We start from the raw sequence: 21997 nt of genomic DNA on the forward strand, positions 1-21997 counted from the left end.
TCTTGTTTCTCTCATGCTGTACATCAGACCTTTGAAAATAATGCCACATGACTGATGAGATTCAAAGAGCCATAGGATCTGTACCACTGTCTCTTTTTTAAAATTTATTAATTTGTTTAATTGAAGGATAATTGCTTTACAGAATTTTGTTGCTTTCTGTCATGCTCTGGGGCCACTGTCTTTGAGTAGGACTTATTGCAGGAAAAACCAACAAGGACCTACTGTAGCACACAGGGAACTCTGCTCAGTGTTATGTGGTGGCCTGGATGGGAGCAGACTTTGGGGGAGAATGGATACATGTATATATACATGGTGAGTCCTTTTACTGTCTACCTGAAACTATCACAACATTGTTAATCAGCTACACTCCAATATAAAATAAAAACTTTTAAAAAGGACTCATTTTAAAACACTTAAAGAGAACAGAGTTATATACATAATCTTCAAGGTGGAAATTCTAGACATTTCTCAGTAGTCTACTCCAGTTTTGCTTCTTAGTAGATACTTCCTTGTATCTATCCCCAATCCTTCATACTGCAGTATAAGCCTCTTGTGTTATTTTCAGGTGAGATGGAAAACACATGTCATTATTTTCTGCTAAGCATGTTCATGGACGCAAAGATTGCTATTAAATTGTCTTTTATCCTCTGTTTTTTCCAAGCTGACTAATCCCAGTTTCTTTAAATTCCCTCATACTTCGTTCCCAATCCTTTAATCACCTTTGTGGCTGAACTCTCAGCTACCTTGAGACTCAACTCCTCCCCGTTAATTACAAATCACAGAACTGAGCACAATTTCCTACTATGGTTCTGAATGAGGACTAGCAAGCTGATTGTGTCATAGTTCCTACAGGAAGGTTCCCTAAATTAGCATTCCAAGATCATGCTTTGGTTTGTAAAACTATAGCACCCTAATTTAGGGTAAAAGTAAATTATCCTTCATAGCAAACTTAAACTGGCTATCTCCCAACTCTCAACATGCTTCTATCTACTCTCCTCCAAGCAGTTAGGGAGAACTGCCTTGGAAGAATACGGGAAAAACATAACAAAGTATCAATAAGTTAGCTGAACAGGAATCCTAAAATGTGTATCAAATGTAAATATAAGGGGATTTGGCTTTTGTACATCATTGTTTTTATATTAATACAGATAATTCAGTGGCATCTAAGAAGTCATGAGTTGCTAAAACACAATGTAGTTACCATACACTATTCTTACAGTGTTTTCTCCTTCTTTGCATAATTTTTCTAAATTCACAATATTTTAGGAAAAAGAACTTTTATAAATTGCACAGTGGCATGTCTAAATGCTTTTTTCTCTAACATACTTATCTCCTATGTTTTCTGTAAGTACCACTGAGGCTCAAAATGAAAATAGCTTTTTAAGATGTCTTTGGTTGTTTACATGAAGAATTAAGATCACAATAGTACGAGCCATATATTAACATCAACTTAATGAATATTTGTCAGATACCTGCTATGCACACACTAGGTGCTTAGAGATTGGGAAAGAATATGAAAAAAAAACTACATACAAACTTGGAAGGTTCTCCAAAGGAGATGACATTTAAGGTGATCACTGAGGAGTGAGCAGGATTTTGACCCCACACTCAAGCTGAAGGAACATCCACTAAGCAAAGGAAGGCAGGATGGCATTCCTGATACAGCTAATGACATACTGGCCAAGGGAGTCACTGGGAAAGAACTGAACTGGATGCTGGAGAGATGCTATTTTTACAGTAATTTTTCCAACTAAAAGTCATCCAAGTACCACCGTTCACACAGTCATGCCATTTCAGTGCAATCTCAGTTAGTGAGTAAACAACAAATTAACACAACAGGCTTCATGCAGGATGGACACTACGTAAAAAGGAGATGATTTAAAAGGCCAGGCAATCCAGGGAAACAAAGTCATTTGCCTTTTATGGTTTCAGTAATTTCACTCACTATGGTTTCACAACCTTTCTTCATTCCACAGTGGGATCATTTGGTCCCACTTGGCAAACACGGGGCTTCTTTGTCTGTGCATGTGTGTTTCTCAGCAAGAAGAAGAACAACAACAAAAAAAAAATGTGGCTGAGGTTGATTTGCAATTTTTTACTGTGGCTTTGAATCATGGATGATATCAGCGCAGCTCCAGAAATTGGGTTTGTCAGTTAAGCCTCCCTCCCTGCCGGCTAAGCAGCAGAGCATGAAACATAAACCATAAAGAAACAATGACAGGGCTCAGGGGTTATTTATTGTTGTTCTTCAAATACATCTCCGTGACAGAATGGAAAATGGTCAACTGGGAATCCAAACGATATTTTCATCAAGCTCAAGATAATTTCTTAGGGTATGCTTTTTCTCTTTCTTTCTTTTTCTTTAATTTTGAAAATTTGTTAGCAAAGGAGAAGGAAAATGGTTGGGAAATGTCTGAGAAACGTTTGGCAGAATGGAGTGTGTGGCTTAACTAGCCAGTAGGAAGGAATTTTGACTTTATCATGGTAGAATTCTCAATTTACATCCTCTTTGGAACTAGACATGTCTGTAGGTTTGTGCTAATCTCCTCAATAAGTTGAGGGAGTTAAGACCACTGAATGGGAGATGAAGTAGGATGATGTATATGGACATATGTGGTCACAGGCCCACACATTTGTGTGTGTGCCCTTTCAATAAAAATGGAAAACTACAGAATAAAATGCCAGTTCATTAGACATTTATTAAAAACGTGCATATTCTGGATCAAACTTTGGTGAGGAAGGCTAACAGTAATGAGAAAAGGACCCTGTCTTGGTGGGAATCCTGAACCACAGGAGAAAGAGGAAGGCAAATGTATTCACTTGGATGGGGGAGGCGGAGTTCCTATGCCCCTAAATTGTGACTTGGGCAGCTATGTGGACAATGATTTTCCACTGGCAAAAATGGGAAAACTGTGAGAGACGGTCATTTTTGGAAAGAAAGACTAACAGTCCAGACCTGGGCATTCTGAGCCACCGGTGGCTATACAACATCTGGTAGATATCCAGCAAACACTTGGACACACGAGCCTCAAGCTTAGGGGAGAAGTCTGGGCTAGAAGTAGAGTTCTGAGACTGGTCGGAGTGTGGGTGGATTTCATAAGCATAAATAGGAGATCGCCCAGGGAGAACACACAGTGAGAAGAAAACCAAGGGCGGCATCTAGAATGCTGCAATAGACAGCGATTTAATATATACCTCCCTTGGGTGGCCACTCCATGTAGCATTTCATGCAGTACTTCCAGGTATAGAGGAGAAGAGAACGGGAGCAGGAGGTTATTTTACAGGTACTTGAGTAGGACACATTTCTTTCTTGATATCAGTGGTACCTCCTCTTTGTGTGTACACGCTGTCACTTGAGAAGCGCCTGACTCTGCAACCCTATGGACTGTAGCCCCCCAGGTTCTACACTATCCCTCAAAATTTGCTAAAGTGACATAGAAAATATTATTTTGTACTTTCTATGCCTTTCCAATATATTTCCCTAAGCTTTTCATTTTGTTCTTAAATGCACATCCAGGCATTATTAAGGGCTTCCCTGCTGGCTCAGACGGTAAAGAATCTGCCTGCAATACAGGAGGCCTGGGTTCAGTCCCTGGGTCAGGAAAATTCCCCTGGAAATGGCAACTCACTTCAGTAATCTTGCTTGGAGAATTCCATGGACAGAGAAGCCTCATGGGCTACAGTCCATAGGATTGCAAAGAGTTCCACATGACTGTGCAACTAACACTTTAACTTTTACTTTTCAGGCATTATTTGGAAGGACTTTACAGATTATTTCATTTAGACATCACAACAACTATACAAGGTTGATATTACTACTCCATTTCACAGATATAACAATTAGGATACAGCTGCTGCCAAACAGCACAGCCAAGACACAAAGCCAAATGTGTCTATGTTCACAAGAGTAAATCTACATTCTTTAAAAAGTTTTTAAAAAATCTTTATTTGGCCATGTTGGGTCTTAGTTGCGGCACGTGGGATCTTTGTTGGGACATTTGGGATCTTTCCTTGCAGCACATGGAATCTCTAGTTATAGCACTCAGGCTTAGTTGCTCCATGGCATGTGGGATCTTAGCTCCCTGACCAGGGATGGGCAGATTCTTAACCTCACTGGATCACAAGGAAGTCCCAATCCATGCTCTTTTAAAAGTCCTCATGTTCCGTATGTCCACTCCTCATGAAGAGGGAACAAATGATCACCATCAGCAATAGGAGGGAGATTTTGTAAAAACTGAGCCTCTGCTATCAAACATGCTAATCCATCCTTACGTACTCCCAGGACCAGTGAGTTAGCATGCTTTGAGAAGTGCTAAGACTGTTTAGCAAATGCCCAAACTTGTGAGGGATGAGAATCCGACAAATGAGAAGGGACTTGTTGTATCCATCATATAATGAACATGTCTGTTTAAAAAATGAAACAAGTCATGTTTGATGTAGGTTTTTGTAGCTTGTGAATAATACTGTGTTGGGCAGTGAAATTAGGAATTCAAAAGAATCATAAAACTGAAAAATAAAGAATTGAAAAGCTAAATAAGATTCAAAACCTCAAATCTGACAAAGTATCCTGAGGGAGGAAGAGAATAGACCATATGACATTAATATAACTCTGAGTTTAACAACTACACACGAATAAGCAAAATATGGTGTATCTATGCAATGAAATATTATTCATTCACAAAAGGAATGAGGTTCTGATTTATGCTACAGTGTGGGAGAAACTTGAAAATATTATGCTAAAAGTAAGAAGTCAGACACAAAAGGCAACATACATTTTTATATGCAATGTCTAGAATTTGCAAATTCATAGACCCAGAGAGTAGGTTAGTGATGGACAGCAGCAGAGGGGGAGGGGGACTAGAGAGTATTTTAAGGTAACCAAGTGGGATAAATACAAAGACATGTTATGGACTAGATGAAGTCCAACTGGGTTTATGTTAAAGTCAACTTCTTTTGGATAATTCCAGCTTCCTATTGTTTTCCTCTATAAGTCATCCTTGTGGGAGAAAAAAAATTATCAAATTCTCCTGCTCCAGATGAACTCAGAAGCTCTGATACACAAGATTCAGGTGTCCTGTCAAAAACACTGATGCTGGGAGTTTTAGCTACTTAGAAGTTCTCATTCTCTTTACTAATATTTCCAGAATTTTCTAATTTTCCCCAAATTCTGAAAATTTCTCTGCTGCCAGCCTTATCTCTGCCCAACCAGTCTGTCAGACTGGAGAATTTTTCTCATTCACCTCTTGCCAGACATTGTGCTTCATGGAATCCCTTCTGCTCCCCTCTATGATAACTGCATAATCAAATATCAATATTCCAACTTGTGCCTTGATAAAATATATACAGCCCACTCACGAATACATCATATTTTCATACTGAAAATTCCACAAAATCAAGCTTTGGGATTATGTTAGCTACATACATTTTCAACATAGAACTATGAACTTTGTGATATAATTAGGGAAACTTTGCACAGCTCTTAACTATATGCATTTTATCTCTAAAGAGAGATCAATACACTCATGTCATAATCATATATTTGCAATCTGTCTCTTGATTAAATAGATCATGCCATATTAACAGCACTCACACTCAGGTAATAGCAAAACTAAGTCATCCCTTACAGACTGGCATACTTTCCAATAGGCACTTATTTCCTCAGTGTCCATCTTCAGAGCATCACAAATAATACTGGCAGCCACATAAACTAACACCAAATGCACGGCTAACTGCCAGCAATACTGAATAGAAAGTACACACCTCACCTTACTGAAGCCAGAATCAAAGTTAGACCAGAAATGAATCAGGAAATATGATAATCTTTTTCCTAACCCCTATACTAACTTGGAAGTGAGGTAGGGGTGTATGTGGAGGGGTAACATCAAATAATCGTTACAAGTCAGAACAGAACAGGTCTTAAAATTGTTTTTGGCTCCACTGCCTTTGAGTTGGCTCCTGAGGCAGAAGTCAAGCTGTGACTTACAGGGTTATATTAATTTTCCTTATGCTGCTTAATTTTAGTAGCATAGTTTCCACATACTCTAATTTCTTGTTTTCAGTGTTGTCTGACATGTCTTGTAAATAGTGTGAAGCTGGTTTAACTGTACAACATTAAAGTTATATCCCCACTAGGTCTATAATCTAAAGACCCGCCACTTATAGATAAGGAGTAGTTCTGACCTCTGGGAACTGCTGAGAATTATGGAGAAATCCAACAAGGCCTTCTTACTTTTTAAAACTAACCTTCAACAAGAAGGCTTTGCTCATGTCTACAAAGTTGTCCTTTCAAAATTAGGTAGACAAACACTTAACACTCCAGATCCTGAGTCTTCCACGACTTCCTCTGTTTTAGAAAAACATTCGACATGGGTGCCCAACACTCTGCACCACATTTTGTGGGTCCCATTCCTCCAGAGAGACTATGAAAATGGAGTTTATTTCAAATTTGATTTATCCCAGAGCCACACAGTCACACCAGGTAAAAAACCTTGTGATTATCACTCTAGGGCAGGGATTGTATATTTCTGATGTTCCGAACAGATGCCAGTAGTACTTCAGACAGTGTGTCTGAGTGTCTGTTCATTAATACAGCAGTTCTTGTGCTCTTCGTGGGCTATGATGCCAACTCTCAGTGATGGAAGCTAAACCCACTTCCCCTGTCCCACACAGCCCTATCACAAAACACTGACTCACTAAAACAGCAGTTATGTTCTTGATCAAGGGACCTTCTACAAAGGATCACTTTCTGTAAGAGAGCATTTAATAAACCACAAATGATATGCCTTTATACTGTGTAGAAAAAAAAGTCTCTGAAGTTTCCATATTACTGATAGCCTGAGATTCTAAGTTGGAGGCTTTTAGAAGGGAGGAATGAAGAGTGATCTGAAAGCAGCAATGAGGAAAAGGATGATGCCAACTTCAACTCCACATCCGGGGCTCATGGTAGGAGACTATGGAAAATAACTGCAATTAATTAAGAGGGCAGCTGGCATAGACAGGAGAAGGCAATGGCACCCCACTCCAGCGCTCTTGCCTGGAGAACCCCAGGGACAGGGGAGCCTGACGGGCTGCCGTCTATGGGGTCGCACGGAGTCGGACACAACTGAAGCAACTTAGCAGCAGCAGCAGCAGCAGGCTTAGACACACGAGAAGCAAAGTTCTCCTAGAGTTAAGAGGGGAAAGGAGTGTTCTAAGAAGAGGCTGAGGATATAGGACGCCAGATTTTGCTGATGTCAGTTTCTGAACTGTAGGGATACAGGACTTGGCAGGGAGATGAAGAAGGGGTGGAAGAGAGGAATGAGAGAGTTTGGGAGATAAAGGGTTTCCTACAAGCTGGGCTCCTTGTGACATCTACACAGTAATCGAAGCACAATGAAATCAGATCTGTGTTACCAGAGGCAGAGACTGACGACCAGGCTGAGAGTGGGGTCCGAGAGGGATGACTACCTGGGTTCCCCTTGACTCCTGATAACAGAGTATCCAATGAAGTTAAGTAAAAGGGGATCTTATTCAAGTGCATATATCCTCTCTTGATTCCTGATGATGTAGAAGGGGATACATAAATCCATACCACAGAGCAATATACATTTAATTTTTTTTCTGTGTAATTTTAAATTTAATTTTATGGCACCGAAAAGATGGAGAAACAGCTAAGATAATGGAAGCTAGATGGCATTCTTTAAGATTTTGGGAAACATTTTGGGAAGTCTTAAGGATAGTTCATGGTTTAGGGAAACTGATTTAGGTATGTTTGATGGCATGCCCTCTTAAACTTTTCTAAGACTCCGTGGTAAAAATCACCTCGGGAAAGTTATAAAATCTCCTTGAGATTCAGTTCCCTTATCTGTTAAGTGGTTAGAAGTGTGAGAAAGGCTGTTATGAGGATTAAGTGATACAAACATGTAAAAAAAAAAAAAAAGTAAGTGATGTAAGCACAGCACCAGCCAGAGAGTACATGCCCAACAAACACTTAATTACCTTTTTCATTTGTTCTTTACAACAAACCCATGATTCAAGTGCTAACTCCATTTTAAAATGCAGAAACAAATTTGTGGTGAGGTTCAGAAACTCATTCCTTTATGAAGAGGCTGAGCTGGGATTTTTAGCTCTGCTGAAAACTGATGCCAAAGTTCCTTCTGCTCCATCTGTTGTCTCTCCTGTTTGTTTGTCTACTACAGAGTATCAGAACTTACTTCCCTCAAGCTGTTTGAAAAACATGCTGCCTCTTCAGATGTCAAACCAAGTAGAACAGGTGTACCAGGGTCATATATGAATCACCCTCAGACAAGAACCAGCTGCATTAAATGATGGTGATGGTGAAGATGAAGACTGTGAAGAGAACATCAGGAACTTAAAAACCCATAAGAGCCTGACTTTCTCTTTGGTTCTGAGTGAGTTCCTTTATGTGATAAGGGCAAAATTTGGCTCAGTTTTCATTTGCTTCCTCTTTTGTTCAGAAGCTAAGTTGTGTTCAACTTGTTATGACCCCAGGAACTGCAGAACGCCAGGCTTCTCTGTCCTCCACAATCTCCTGGAGCTTTCTCAAATTCATGTCCATTGAGTTGGTGATGCCATCCAACCATCTCTCCTCTGCCACCCCCTTCTCCTCCTGCCCTCAATTTTTCCCAGCATCAGGATCTTTTCCAATAAGTCGGCTCTTCGAATCAGGTGGCCAAAGTATTGGAGCTTCAGCTTTAGCATCAGTCCTTCCAATGAATATTCATGGTTGATTTCCTTTAGGAGTGACTGGTTTGATCTCCTTGCAGCCCAAAGCACTCTCAAGAGTCTTCTCCAACACCACAATTGGAAAGCATCATCTCTTTGGTGCTCAGCCTTCTTTATGGTCCAACTTTCAAATCCATACATGATTACTGGAAAAACCATACCTCTGACTATACAGGCCTTTGTTGGCAAAGTGATGTCTCTGCTTTTTAATATGCTCTCTAGATTTGCGATAGCTTTCCTTCCAAGGAGGAAGCATTTTTTAATTTCATGGTTGCAGCCACCATCCTCAGTAATCTTGGAGCCTAAGAAAAGAAAATATGTCACTGCTTCCACTCCCCTTCTATTTACCATAAAGTGATGGAACCAGATGCCATGATCTCAGTTTTTTGAATGTTGAGTTTTAAGTCAGTTTTTTCACTTTTCTCTTTCACTCTCATCAAGAGGCTCTCAGTTCCTCTTCACTTTCTGCCACTAGGGTGAAGTTATCTGCATATCTGAGGTTGTTGATATTTCTCCCGGCAGTCTTGATTCTAGCTTATCATTTATCCAGCCCAACACGTTGCATGATGTATTCTGCATATAAGTTAAATAAGCAGGATGGCAGTATACAGCCTTGTCATACTCCTTTCCCAATTTAAAACCAGTTCATTGTTCCATGTTTGGTTCTAACGGTTGCTTCTTACCCCACATACAGGTTTCTGAGGAGACAGGTAAGGTGGTCTGGCACTCCCATCTCTTTAAGAATTTCCCCCCATTTGTTGTGATCCACACAGTCAAAGGCTTTAACATAGTTAATGAAGCAGAAGTAGATGTTTTTCTGGAATCTCCTTGAGTTCTCTATGATCCAGCGAATATTGGCAACCTGATCTCTGGCTCCTCTCCTTTTTCTCCACCCAGCTTGTACATCTCAAAGTTCTCAGTTCACATACTGCTGAAGTCAACTTGAAGAATTTTGAGCATCACCTTACTAGCATTTGAAATGAGCACAATTTTATGGCAGTATGAACATTGTTTGGTACTGCTCTTCCTTGAGATTGGAATGAAAACTTTGCCATTCTTGTGGCCACTGCTGAGTTTTCCAAGTTTGCTGACATATTGAGTGCAGCACTTTAACATCATCATCTTTTAGGATTTGAATAGCTCAACTGAATTCTATCACCTTCACTAACTTTGTTCATAGTAACGCTCCTCAAGGCCCACTTGACTTCACACTCCAGGATGTCTGGTTCTAGGGGAGAGACCACACCATTGTGGTTTTCTGAGTCATTAAGACCTTTTTTGATATAGCTCTTCAGTACATTCTTGTGCATTCTTGCCACCTCTTCTTAATATCTTCTGCTTCTGTTAGGTCCTTGTTGTTTCTGTCCTTTATTTTGCCCATCCTTGCCTGAAATGTTCCCTTGGTATCTCCAATTTTCTTGAAGAGATCTCTAGTCTTTCCCACTCTGTTGTTTTCCTCTATTTCTCTGCCTTGTTCACTTAAGAGGGCCTTCTTATTTCTCCTTGCTATTTTCTGGAAGTATGCATTCAGTTGGGTATATCTTTCCCTTTCTCCTTTGTCTTTTGCTTCTCTTCTTTCCTCAGCTATTTGTAAAGCCTCCTCAGATTTACTGTCCTTCTTGCATTTCTTTTTCTTAGGGATGGTTTTGGTCACTGCCTCCTGGACATTACAAATCTCCATCCATAGTTTTTCAGGCACTTCATCTACCAGATCTAATTTCACCTCCACTATATAATCCTAAGGGATTTGATTTAGGTCATACCTAAATGAAACCTAAAGAAAGTTCTTTTCCCTACTTTCTTCAAATTAAGCCTGAATTTTGCAATAAGGAGCTTAAGATTGGAGCCACAGTCAGCTCCAGGTCTTGTTTTTACTGACTGTATAGAGCCTCTCCATCTTCAGCTTCAAAGAACATAATCAATCTGATTTCAGGACTGACCATCTGGTAATGTCCACGTGTAGAGTCATCTCTTGGGTTATTGGGAAAGGGTGTTTGCTATAATCAGTACATTCTCTTGATAAAACTCTGCTAGCCTTTGCCCTGCTTCATTTTGTAATCCAAGGCCAAACTTGCCTGTTACTCCAGGTATCTCCTGACTTCCTACTTTTGCATTCCAAACCCCTGTGATGAAAAGGACATTTTTTTGGTGTTAGTTCTAGAAGATGCTGTAAGTCTTCACAGAACTGGTCAGCCTCAGCTTATTTGGCATTAGTAGGTGCTGCATATACTTCAGTCGTTGTCATGTTGAATGGTTTGCCTTGGAAACAACAGTTCATTCTGTCGTTTTTGAGGTTGCACCCAAGTTCTGTATTTCAAACTCTTCTGTTGACTATGAGGTCTACTCCATTTCTCCTAAGGGATTCTTGCCCACAGTGGTAAATACAATGGTCATCTAAATTAAATTCGCCGAGTCCCATCCATTCTAGTTCACTGATTCCTAAGATGTAGATGTTCAATCTTGCCGTCTCCTGCTTAACCATGTTCAATTTACCTTGATTCATGGACCTAACATTCCAGGTTCCTATGCAATATTGTTCTTTACAACATCAGACTTTACTTTCACCAGCAGACACATCTACAGCTGAGTGTCATTTCTGCTTTGGCCCAGCTGCTTCATTCTTTCTGGGGCTATTAGTAATTGCCCCCCACTCTTCCCCAGCAGCATATTGGACACCTTCTGACATAGAGGGCTCATCTTCCAGTGTCATATCTTTTTGCCTTTTCATACTGTTCATGGGGTTCTCATGGTAAGAATATTGGAGTGGGTTGTCATTTCCTCTTCCAGTGGACCACGTTTTTTCAGGACTCTTCACTATGATCTGTCCATCTTGGGTGGCCCTGCAGAGCATGGCTCATAATTGCACTGAGTTACACAAGCCCCTTCAGCACAACAAGGCTATGATCCATGAAGGGGTTTCCTCTTTATACGTTGTAAAGAACCAATGTTAATGAAAACCAGTGAAGCAGCTGCAGTATATACATAGTAAAAAAATGTGCTGAGCAGTCTAAAGACATAGATTCTGGCCTGATTGAGGTTACTGAGTAGCCAGATGGCCTTGGGCAGGTTCTGATGGTAATAATCTATTGATTATGAGCTGGATTTCAGAACCAAAAGCCCTAGATTTGATTCTGGTTCTTCTGCTTACTACTGTGTGACCTTGAGCAAATTGCTCTCTGAGCCACAGCTTCCCCATCTCAAAATGGAGATAATAATACCTAATTTGTCAAACAATTATTATAGGAATTAAATAAAGTATTGCAGGTAGTTGGCACAGAGTTGGCTTTCAGAAAATAACTAATTATTACCACCACCAATCTCATAGTTTCACATTCTCTGTTTCTGAAATGAGGCAATAATATCTATCTTGCCTCCTGTGTTCTATCTTCCAGATAGTATTATTTGTGGTGATTATCATATGTGAAATAGCATTTGGGAATGTAAAAGACCATGTAAGAATATGGGGTTATTATGAGGATAACTCAAGAGAGAACTGAATATACTATCTCTGACATCTGAGCTGACAGAGAGGATTAATCTTGACATTTTTTGAAAATGATAACTACGCCCTGAAGGTCCCTAAATATCTAGCTGAGAAAAACAAAATGTTCTTCAGGTTCTCCGAACTCCAAGGTCTTTTTTTCGTAATATATTTGGAACCCCTTAAGGGATCATTTAACTCATTGTATAAATGCAAGACAACAACAATAAAGTGGAAATCAAGGGAAAGATGGTTTCACAGATTGCCCACAAAACTGGGAAATAGTTACTACAGCACAATGCAATAAAGAGGCTTACAGACTGAGTCCTAGGGGAAGGATACAAGTTCTATTTGTTGCATGTAGATATCAGTGGCCAGAAGCTGGCTTCTTCTATTCTGTGAAGTGCCATGTACATAAATTTCTAGACTGTCATTCCCTTTAACTCAAAACACTGGTGAACAAATAGCTGGAGCAAAGCCACGTCCAAAACATGACCACCACAACACTCAGAACATCGGCTGTCTCCTGTTGCTTAAACTCAGCCCTTAAACCACCGACTTCCTTAACTCAGAGTTTTTGTTCAGTGTGTATCATAAATTATCTCAGAGAATCTTAGGGAAGGGGTCTTAGAAATCTTCTACCCCCCACAACTCCCATTGCTGGCAGGTCATCTTCACAGTCACCACTCCACACAGAGGCTGGACAGTCCAGGGACAAGGCTGCCCTGCTGAACTGGTTGCCCTTGGAGCCACAGATGACCAGTACTAGGGCTAACACAATTCCCTTGCCCTGAGGCTTTCCTGAGGGGCCTCCTGCTAGAGCAACATTTTGGTCTTTTTTGCAGCCCCATCCAAGGATTCCAAGGATTTTGGAGCAGATGTGAAATAGGCTTCCTTCTCTCTCATGCTGAGTATGGAAGACATTGTTCTTCTTCTTTTTTTTAAAGCAAGTACATGACAGTGTTGACTCTCACTGAGTTATCCATCAACAAACACCCCTAAAACTTCTCCCCATTACTTGCTATCAAACCAAGCTCCTGCCTTCTTTTTAGGACTTATCACAATATTTTGCTAACCTAAGTGTGGAACTTTACCCTGACCTGTGTAAAATTTAGACTCACTGGCTCAGAGAGTTTATCACAATGGTTAAGAGTGTGGGCTTTGGTGCCAGACAACTGGCCCCTGCTCCAGCTGTGCCTCTGTGGCTGGAGGACTTGAGGAAATAGCATAACATCTCTGTGCTTCTATATCTGCTTATCAAATGGAGTATTAACAATGTGCAGCTCAGAGGGCGACTGTGAGGATTACATGAGGGAATCCATGGAACACATTCAGCTTTCTGCCTGGCACATGATAAGCACTCAATAAATGTATCTGTGGTTGTTAGCAGCAAACCCATCCCATCAACCTACATAGATCTTTTAAAAACCGGTCTCTCTTATTGGATGTGTGAGCCATCTCTTTTAACTTTGAGGCCACCATGTGTTACACAAACACATCTTCTCTGCTTTCATCAAAATTTTAAGTGAGAAAGTGGATAGAACAGCATCAGCCAACAGATTCCTTACTGTGATGATCTCCCTCTAGACTGTCATCAATCCAAGCTCAAAACCACTTGGTTACATTTGTTCAACCAGCTCTGAGTTTACTTAATTAACCCAATGAGACATCAAGGATATAATAAAAATCTCTGCCAAACACCTCAACTCTACTCTATGACATTCCTATAAGCAATCAGATGAAATGTAAAGGAAGGAAATAGGAATGCTTTGCTTTAATGAGCTCGTACTGGCTTCTAATAATCATCACAAGGTGTCATTTGCTTTGGTAGTAAGATGAGAGCAGCTCTGTGTAGGGCTCTGAGTCAAGCATTTTACATAGATTATCTAATTTCATCTTCAAAACAACCCTTTGAGGTTGGGGTTATGATGATCTCTCTCCCCTTTTACAGAGAAGGAAAAAGGCTTAGTTCATACATTTTATAAACGGCTGATCAAGCATTCAAACCCAAATCAGACTCTAGAGACTAAAGTATCCAAGTGTATATTATCTCCCTTTAGCACTAAATGACAACCTAAGACTATACGAACTAACAGCTAGGGTCCAGTTCCAGCCTTCCACCCCCAGAAACTTGACATTGTCTGTATCCCAGAGTTGACAAGGGTTAGTTCTCACACTTTACCTTAACCAAGTTCATAATAAACCAGTGCTGCAGACCAGAATGGCAATTTATTGCTTTACGATAGTGATGTGTCTATCACACAAAGATACTCATAACATTCTCATAACATTCAGAGCATTTCCCACTTCAGACAGTTCTACCTACAGAGGCAAGATAATCATGAAGTATCAGAAAGAGGAGCTTGCTATAGAACTGGAATGTCAAACCGAATTTCCTACAGAGGAAGGCTCTTGCCAGGGGAACTGAAACCTTGAAGACTCCCATTCCTATAGACAATTACTGGGGACACAGAGCACAACCAGTGTTCACTCTGGATGCTTCTGAGGTTGACTAGCTTCCTTTACAGAGAAGGCAATGGCACTCTACTCCATTACTCTTGCCTGGAAAATCCATGGATGGAGGAGCCTGGCGGGCTATGGTCTATGGGGTCGCTGAGAGTCAGACATGACTGAGCGACTTCACATTCACTTTCATGCATTGGAGAAGGAAATGGCAACCCACTCCAGTGTTCTTGCCTGGAGAATCCCAGGGATGGAGGAGCCTGGTGGGCTGCCGTCTATGGGGTTGCACAGAGTCGGACATGACTGAAGCGACTTAGCATAGCATAGCATAGCATAGCTTCCTTTATGACACATTTGTGTTTTACTTAGGTTTAATCTTGCCTGCAGAATCCCATGGACAGAGGAGCCTGGCAGGCTCCATGAGGTCGCAAGAGTTGGACACGACTTAGCGACTAAACCACCACCATGCCTGCCAGTCTTTGACTTAGAGATCATCATTCTCTTTAGATGAATTTCCACATCTTTGCTCTAATCCATTCTCTGATGGCCATATATATATAGATATAGATATAAATTTACTTCCCAACCAAGTCCTTGAGTAACTCCCATATCTAGTCTAGACTCTATAACATAACCAGCTTTGGCCTAAAACTTTTGGCTCAGTTAAGAAAAATGTGCACTCTCCTACTATCTTTTTTATTTTCTTTCTTAATGTGTGCGTGTGTGCTAAGTTGCTTCAGTTGTGTCCGACTCTTTGTGACCCTATGAACTACAGCCTACCAGGCTCCTCTGTCCATGGGATTCTCCAGGCAAGAATACTGGAGTAGGTTGCCATGCCCATCTCCAGGGGATCTTCCTGAACCAGGGATCAAACCCATATCTCTAATGTCTCCTTCACTGGCAAGCAGGTTCCTTACTGCTAGCACCACCTGAGGGCCCCTCTTTTTAGTATAGAAATAGGATTTGAGATGTTCTTTTTCCTGTCTTCTCCTCACAGTGGTGCCACTGGGGAAAGGGGAAAGAGAAAGAGCAATGTGATCAGAGAAAGAGCAATGTGATCAGAGAAAAGAAAAAGGACTATTAACTGATTCATTGTATAGCCCTGTGTTATTTGTTATAAAAGGCGTGCATTACTTTCATGGTTAAAATTCCAATGCTTTAAAAAAAAAAAAGTTATCTCATCTGATAATATAAATCTTCCTTATGATACACCTTCACTGGTAGTCTAGTTTACTCTTAAACACCTCCAGTAATGGAAACTCACAGACTCTTGGGGCAATTCATCCCATGTTTGGACAGCTCTGTTAGAACAATCTTCATATTATTCAGTTCAAAATCTGTCTCTGTGTAGCTCCTGCCCATGGCCTTGGTTCTGTCTCTTGGGCCTCAAAGAGCACATCCCATCCTGCTTTCCCTTAGACACTTGGAGGCCTCCTTCCAGCTCAGATACTAAGCACAGCATAACCCTACTTGCTTGCCTTTTCTTCTGGTTTAGGTATTTTCTAGGGCTTATGAGTAGGATGCTGAAAGATGATAGAACAGGATACATGCTATGAATGTTTTCTAGACTGTGATTCCTGAGACTGAGCCAGAATACCTTGGATTCCCGAGAATCTGTCATGGAAGAGTTTACTGCCTTGTTATAACACTCTCACTTACAGAAAAAAGCAGGTAGCCTGATGCTAATAAAGGCTCTAAGCCACAGTTCACAGAGAGTCCAGTGTACAAGCAGTCAGGCCCTTGAACTAAGAATGGAAGTAGTCCTATATGCAAACAAATCAGAGTCACTTGGCATTGGGAGAGGAGGGTGGGACAGGAGGGTCATAGAGAATGTTCTTGTTGATTTTAGACATTCCTACCTAGGAAATGCACCCCGAGCAATGCTCTCATCCTGACCACAATCCATTAGTCAGAGAGAAGATCGAGGAAAACAACACAAATTTTGAAGTGTGGGAACATCACTAACACTGAACTGAAGCTTGAGAACTTGAAAGTGAAAGCGACTGGAAATGAAGTGAAAGAGTTCAGTGATGAAGAATGAAATGTGAAAATGAAATAACATTTTAAATGAAGCACACTTCTCATTGCCTTTCATTTAACTCTGACTCAAACTGGGAATTCCTGTAACACATTCAGGATCCTAGTGAAGTGACCTACCTACTCTTTTCTGACGACCTTATCATAAATATCTGGGGAATAACTCATTCCATGTCATTGTGATAATGATCAGAAGAACATCTTTGTTTCTGCAGAGTGCTATGTGGATGACAAAGCACTTTCCCACTTTCTCATTTAACCCTCACACCAACTCTGTGAGGTGGAGATTACTGTCTGTCTGTTACGGGTAAGGAAACTGCTTTAAGTTCAAGGGTTTTTTTTCTATGATATTACAGCAGCTGAGGTTGCTATCGCAGTCCACCCAGACTTCACCAAAGGCAACCATGACAGACAGGATGATCACTTCACTACCTTTAATTAGCCTGTGTCCTAGTCAACCAAATAAGCGAGCCCGGTTTTTGCAATGATTCATGTCTATCTATGTACCCTACACTGCGTTATCACCCTTAACATTTTTAAAAGAAAACACAGACATGGACGAGAGTGTTTTTGAGATAGTGCTATTTATTTGGTCCTGGTGTATCTGATACTGCAACACAAATACTGGTCATTTTTATTTGTTTCAGGCATGCATCTAATAACTGTGGTTCCACTGTTACCTGGTCTCAACTTTTCTAACTAGAGATCTATTCTCAAGATATTCCTAGAGTGTGCTTCACTCAGATTAACCCAGCCTGATGAAATTTCAGTGCCAAATAAGGAGAAAGATTATGTGCTGCATTCCCTGGAGGTATATTACAGCCTGGCAAGTAGCTTCCTGCAATACCCATTTAAAAAGATTAGCAGGAGGAGGAAAACCAAGGTTACAATAAAAGATTCATTACTAAGAGTTCCCAGTATAATTCCTTTCTTTGAAGCCTAAACATAGCATCTTCTAACATGATGGTAGTCAAGGCATGAGTATCCCAAGGGCAGTAGATCCCTGAGTGTACTGAATATTTTTCTATAATTTTCTCAAAAGCAGATTTAAAGGAACATTCACATTTTTTTTAGACCTAAACATTCTTCTTTCTCCTGACTTCAGTCCTTTCAAATGTTAAAGAAAAATGAAATGAGTAAGACAACAAAGATACTTCTAAAATTCTCTTGGAAAATCTCATCTTTTTGAAGGGAATCATAGTGAGAGGGACAAGTTCCCTGGAGAGAGTATCAGTGAAGCTGATAATAAGGCCCTGGGAACTAGAGAGGTTACCCATCAAAGGCCTCTCAGAGACCGTCAGCAGAGGTTGCTGCACAATCGGTCACTACCCGGAACTCAGGAGGGATGATGAACAGTTCTCAAAGGCCCTTGGTCACCTCACAGTGCCCAGCATGGTGCCTGGCTCACACAGCCTTCTGTAAATATCTGTTGACTAAAATCAGATAAAATGGAAACAAGCTCCTATATGTGCCAAAATGTTAGACATTAGCATGTAGAACATGCTATTGAAAGTAAAGTGGAATGTTCGCTACTGGAAGAAAGGAGAAAGAAATACTATTTTTAATCTACTGTCTTTGAGCCTTGTAATATGAAGGATAAGAAAATCTTCCTGGTCCATCAGAGTTCACAAATGGGATTACCCATCACGAAAGAGGAAAGGACTTCCACAAAGTGCCACAGCTTAGAGAACAGCTGCAATCACTCAGCAAACACAGAACTTCACAGATTTACAGAATGGATCTCCACAGATTCCTTTCAACTCAGAAAAGACTGTACCTTCAGATTGCCCACAGGGTTTGCTTGTGGGTGTAGCTACCAAGCTGTTGCTGAGCCCATTATGACTCTGTTACAGGACAGGTTGTCACCACTCAGATCTGATACATAGCATCTAACATATAATACATAACCCCAAAGAGGTTTTACTGTTGACTAGAGATGCTGTGACATATGGTACAGCTGCAGACCTGGGAGGAAGGTCAACTGGCCTGAGTTCAAGCTCCACCATCTTCCAGCTGTGGGGCCATGGACATGTTATTTCACCTCTCTGAGCCTTGGTGTTCTCATCTGGAAAGTGAGAGGCTTAAAGCAGTTGACCTCAGAGATCCTTTCTGATTTCTAGCACTTCTGACTCTGGGAAGAAAAACAACTAAAATTAAACCCTGTATTGCTAACATGCCACGTAAGAAAACAGGTTGATGCATCAACAGGTCACAGAGACATGGATCCCATTAGCAAAAGCTCAGCCTTTCTGTGGCTGAAAGGAATGAGAAGAATATTTTGGCTTTCAAAGTGGGCAAAGATTTGGTTTGGACGTCTCTCTAAAAAGACAGCATGTCTCAGCAGTAGAAATGGTGCCAGTAGCCACAGGCTGGGTCACTGCCTTTAGTGAGGGAGGCCCAGCAAGCAGAACACAGATTTCTTAATTACCATTACAATAACCTTTACCACACCTTGTTTTTCTTGGGGGCTCTCCTGGTCAGGTAATCTGAGTTAATAGAGTCAACCCAATTTATAAAATTTGAGACTTTTTCCCACTGTAGGTAAGATTACATGCTATTTTAAGAAACCTCTTGGGGGATGAGGAAATATGTTGTTTTTCTTTTAAATATTATACTGTATATCGATTCCAAATGCTAACTGAGCTTTTAAAGAAAAACATGAGTTCCCTAAAATAGCCCGTCTACAATGCCTCTTAGATTTGGTCACTTTATACACAGAACATACTTGCTTATTAGCATGTAATTAGAAACAAAATGGTATTTGGTGAACATATCTAACAGAAAAAGTAACTGTGAATATCTCCCAAACATTTAATCAAATTTTATCATCATCAGCCTGAGCTACGTGGCCACTTTAAAGTTGTGTGTTTAAAAAATTTCAAAAAATTCTCCAATGAGCTCTAGTTTGTAAAATCTTTGGTAATCAAATATCAAATCCAAAGGTCCAGTCTCAATCTTTCATTTCTTCTGACCATTTTGAAGTATCTGATTACTGAAAACCTTTCCAGTCTTGACCATCATGCCCCCACTGGCTTCTCCCCCTTCTTCTTTGACTCCATTTTCTGTATCTCCTTCCCTGAGCTATTCTTATCTCTACTACAATTTTTTTATGTATCTCAAAATTCAGTGGCCATCCTCTGCCACTTTCACTATCTTTCTCTCACCTTTGGATTTGGCAAACTCGACTTACGCCTTACTCTGTGTGGGTGACACCCTAACCTAATCACTAAACTTGAGGCTTTCACGTGAGTTTCAATTTTCTGTCTCCCCACTGCACACTGGACTCCTTTACCATTTTGCCTTATCATCATTTCAAACTGAAAGTCACAGAAAACTGAATCAAGCGAGGAAGAAACCTGTGGGAATGGACTAAAATTGGAAGTATAAGAATGAATTCACTTTCTAAAATATGTATATGTATGTATGTATATACGCAGGTGTGTATGTATGTATATAGTTCTCAACTCTGTCCACAAAAGGGCCAAGAAGCAAAGATACTCCAGTAGTAAAGAGCCCACCTATTCCCAGAACTTGGTCTCTAATATCATTCCACTACAAAACAACTGATTCTTGGAGAAATGGGCAATGGACTAGGAAGGAATAAGAGTCCATTCTAGGAGAAATGGACTAGGAAGGAATAGGTTCAGATGAACCTAAGATAACTTACTATGCCAAAAAATAAGAAAGTAAATAGTTTTAAAAGAAAGGGAAATAAATGGTGCCGCTGCTGCTGCTAAGTCGCTTCAGTCGTGTCCGACTCTGGGCGACCCCATAGACGGCAGCCCACCAGGCTCCCCCATCCCTGGGATTCTCCAGGCAAGAACACTGGAGTGGGTTGCCATTTCCTTCTCCAATGCATAAAAGTGAAAAGTGAAAGTGAAGTTGCTCAGTCGTGTCTGACCCTTAGTGACCTCATGGACTGCAGCCCACCAGGCTCCTCCGTCCATGGGATTTTCCAGGCAAGAGTACAGGATGTGGCAAGAACACATTAGCCAAATCTGGGACAATTTGAGCACCACAGTGATTCAGTACAGTATTGACCATTGAAACAAAACAAAACAGGAATCCATAAATCCAAACTAGTAAGGGATGGATGGAAGAAGGTATGGATGGATAAATAGATGAGTAAAAGAAAGAGCTCTTTTGCTTACTGGAAAATATCTAGTGATGATTGGTAAGTGTGGCGGGAATGTTGGAGTTGGAAAATTGTGATTTTGCAACTATCATAAAAAGTTTGGATTATGAAAGAATTTTTAATGGACAGTAAATCTGGGTGAACCATGAGGAATAAGATATTTGCTTCCCACTGACTGCTTAGTGTTTGCAAGGGAAAAACAGTACCTATGTGGAGGAAAATCTAATAATACCTTGACCTGATGATTAACACTTACATCCCAGTGAGAGGCAGATGAACATTATGTGCTTCCAGATATGATAACCTGAGAAGAACAAAACATTTACCTGGCTGACAAGGCATAACTCAAGCCTAATCATGAGGAAACTGAATAAAACAAATTAAAAATAAAAGGGGGGGGTGGTGGATAGACGAACCATAGTCTTCAGGGATATCAGCCATAAAAGAAAAAGGAAGGCTATGAATATGTTCCAGTTCTAGATGAAAGGAGACTAAAAAGGAGAGACAATTAATTGTAATACTTGAACCTAGATGTTTTTCCTGTGCTAGAGAGAAAAAAATGCTGTGAAAGACACTGTTGCATTACTGACTTAATTGACAAAACTGGAATATTAATGATAGTGTAGATAAACGTATCTAATCAAATTTACTACAGTTGATAATTCTCTACAATGGTTATGTAAGAGAATATCCACTTTCTTTGAAATACAAACTTAGTATTTGAGGGTAAAGGATCAAGATAAACAAACATATCTGAAAAAAATTATGTATATGTACATAGACAAGTGATAAGTTATAAAGCAACTGTAGTCAAAGATCACTGGATAAAGGTACTCAAATATACTATCTTTATTTTGCAACATTTTTTTGCACTTCCCAATAAAAAGTACGAAACTAAAACATACACACAAAAAAGAAACCAAACCAACCAACCAACCTGGACTGAAAACCACTTTTCCCTATCTCCAAGACAGTGGTTCCTGTCTTCTATTGACTTCATGCCCCCAACAAGCTTGAAATATTGCATTTTCCCTCAGGACTATTCTCTCCCCCATCTCCAGAGCCATTTCACCATATTCTGCCTATTCGCCCTTCATACTGTTCTGCATCCATCCCTTCTTTTGAATTCCTACAATTACCTTCTTATTTCAAACATC

At 40.3% G+C, this 21997-nt stretch overlaps 1 protein-coding gene and 1 long non-coding RNA gene across 2 annotated transcripts in view; one reads left to right on the forward strand and one right to left on the reverse strand.

The window, feature by feature from the left end:
* The window catches only part of RAD51B (RAD51 paralog B), a 608256-nt gene that overhangs the window by 249644 nt on the left and 336615 nt on the right, over window positions 1–21997 (reverse strand). The gene's annotated exons all lie outside the window — the stretch shown is intronic.
* Window positions 1900–16867, forward strand: LOC102173854. The gene is made up of 3 exons (XR_310349.3): window positions 1900–2333; window positions 8178–8390; window positions 16532–16867. It is a non-coding gene; the product is annotated as an uncharacterized LOC102173854 (long non-coding RNA).

This window comes from Capra hircus, chromosome 10 (assembly GCF_001704415.2).
Source record: "Capra hircus breed San Clemente chromosome 10, ASM170441v1, whole genome shotgun sequence".
Lineage (NCBI taxonomy): Eukaryota > Metazoa > Chordata > Mammalia > Artiodactyla > Bovidae > Capra > Capra hircus.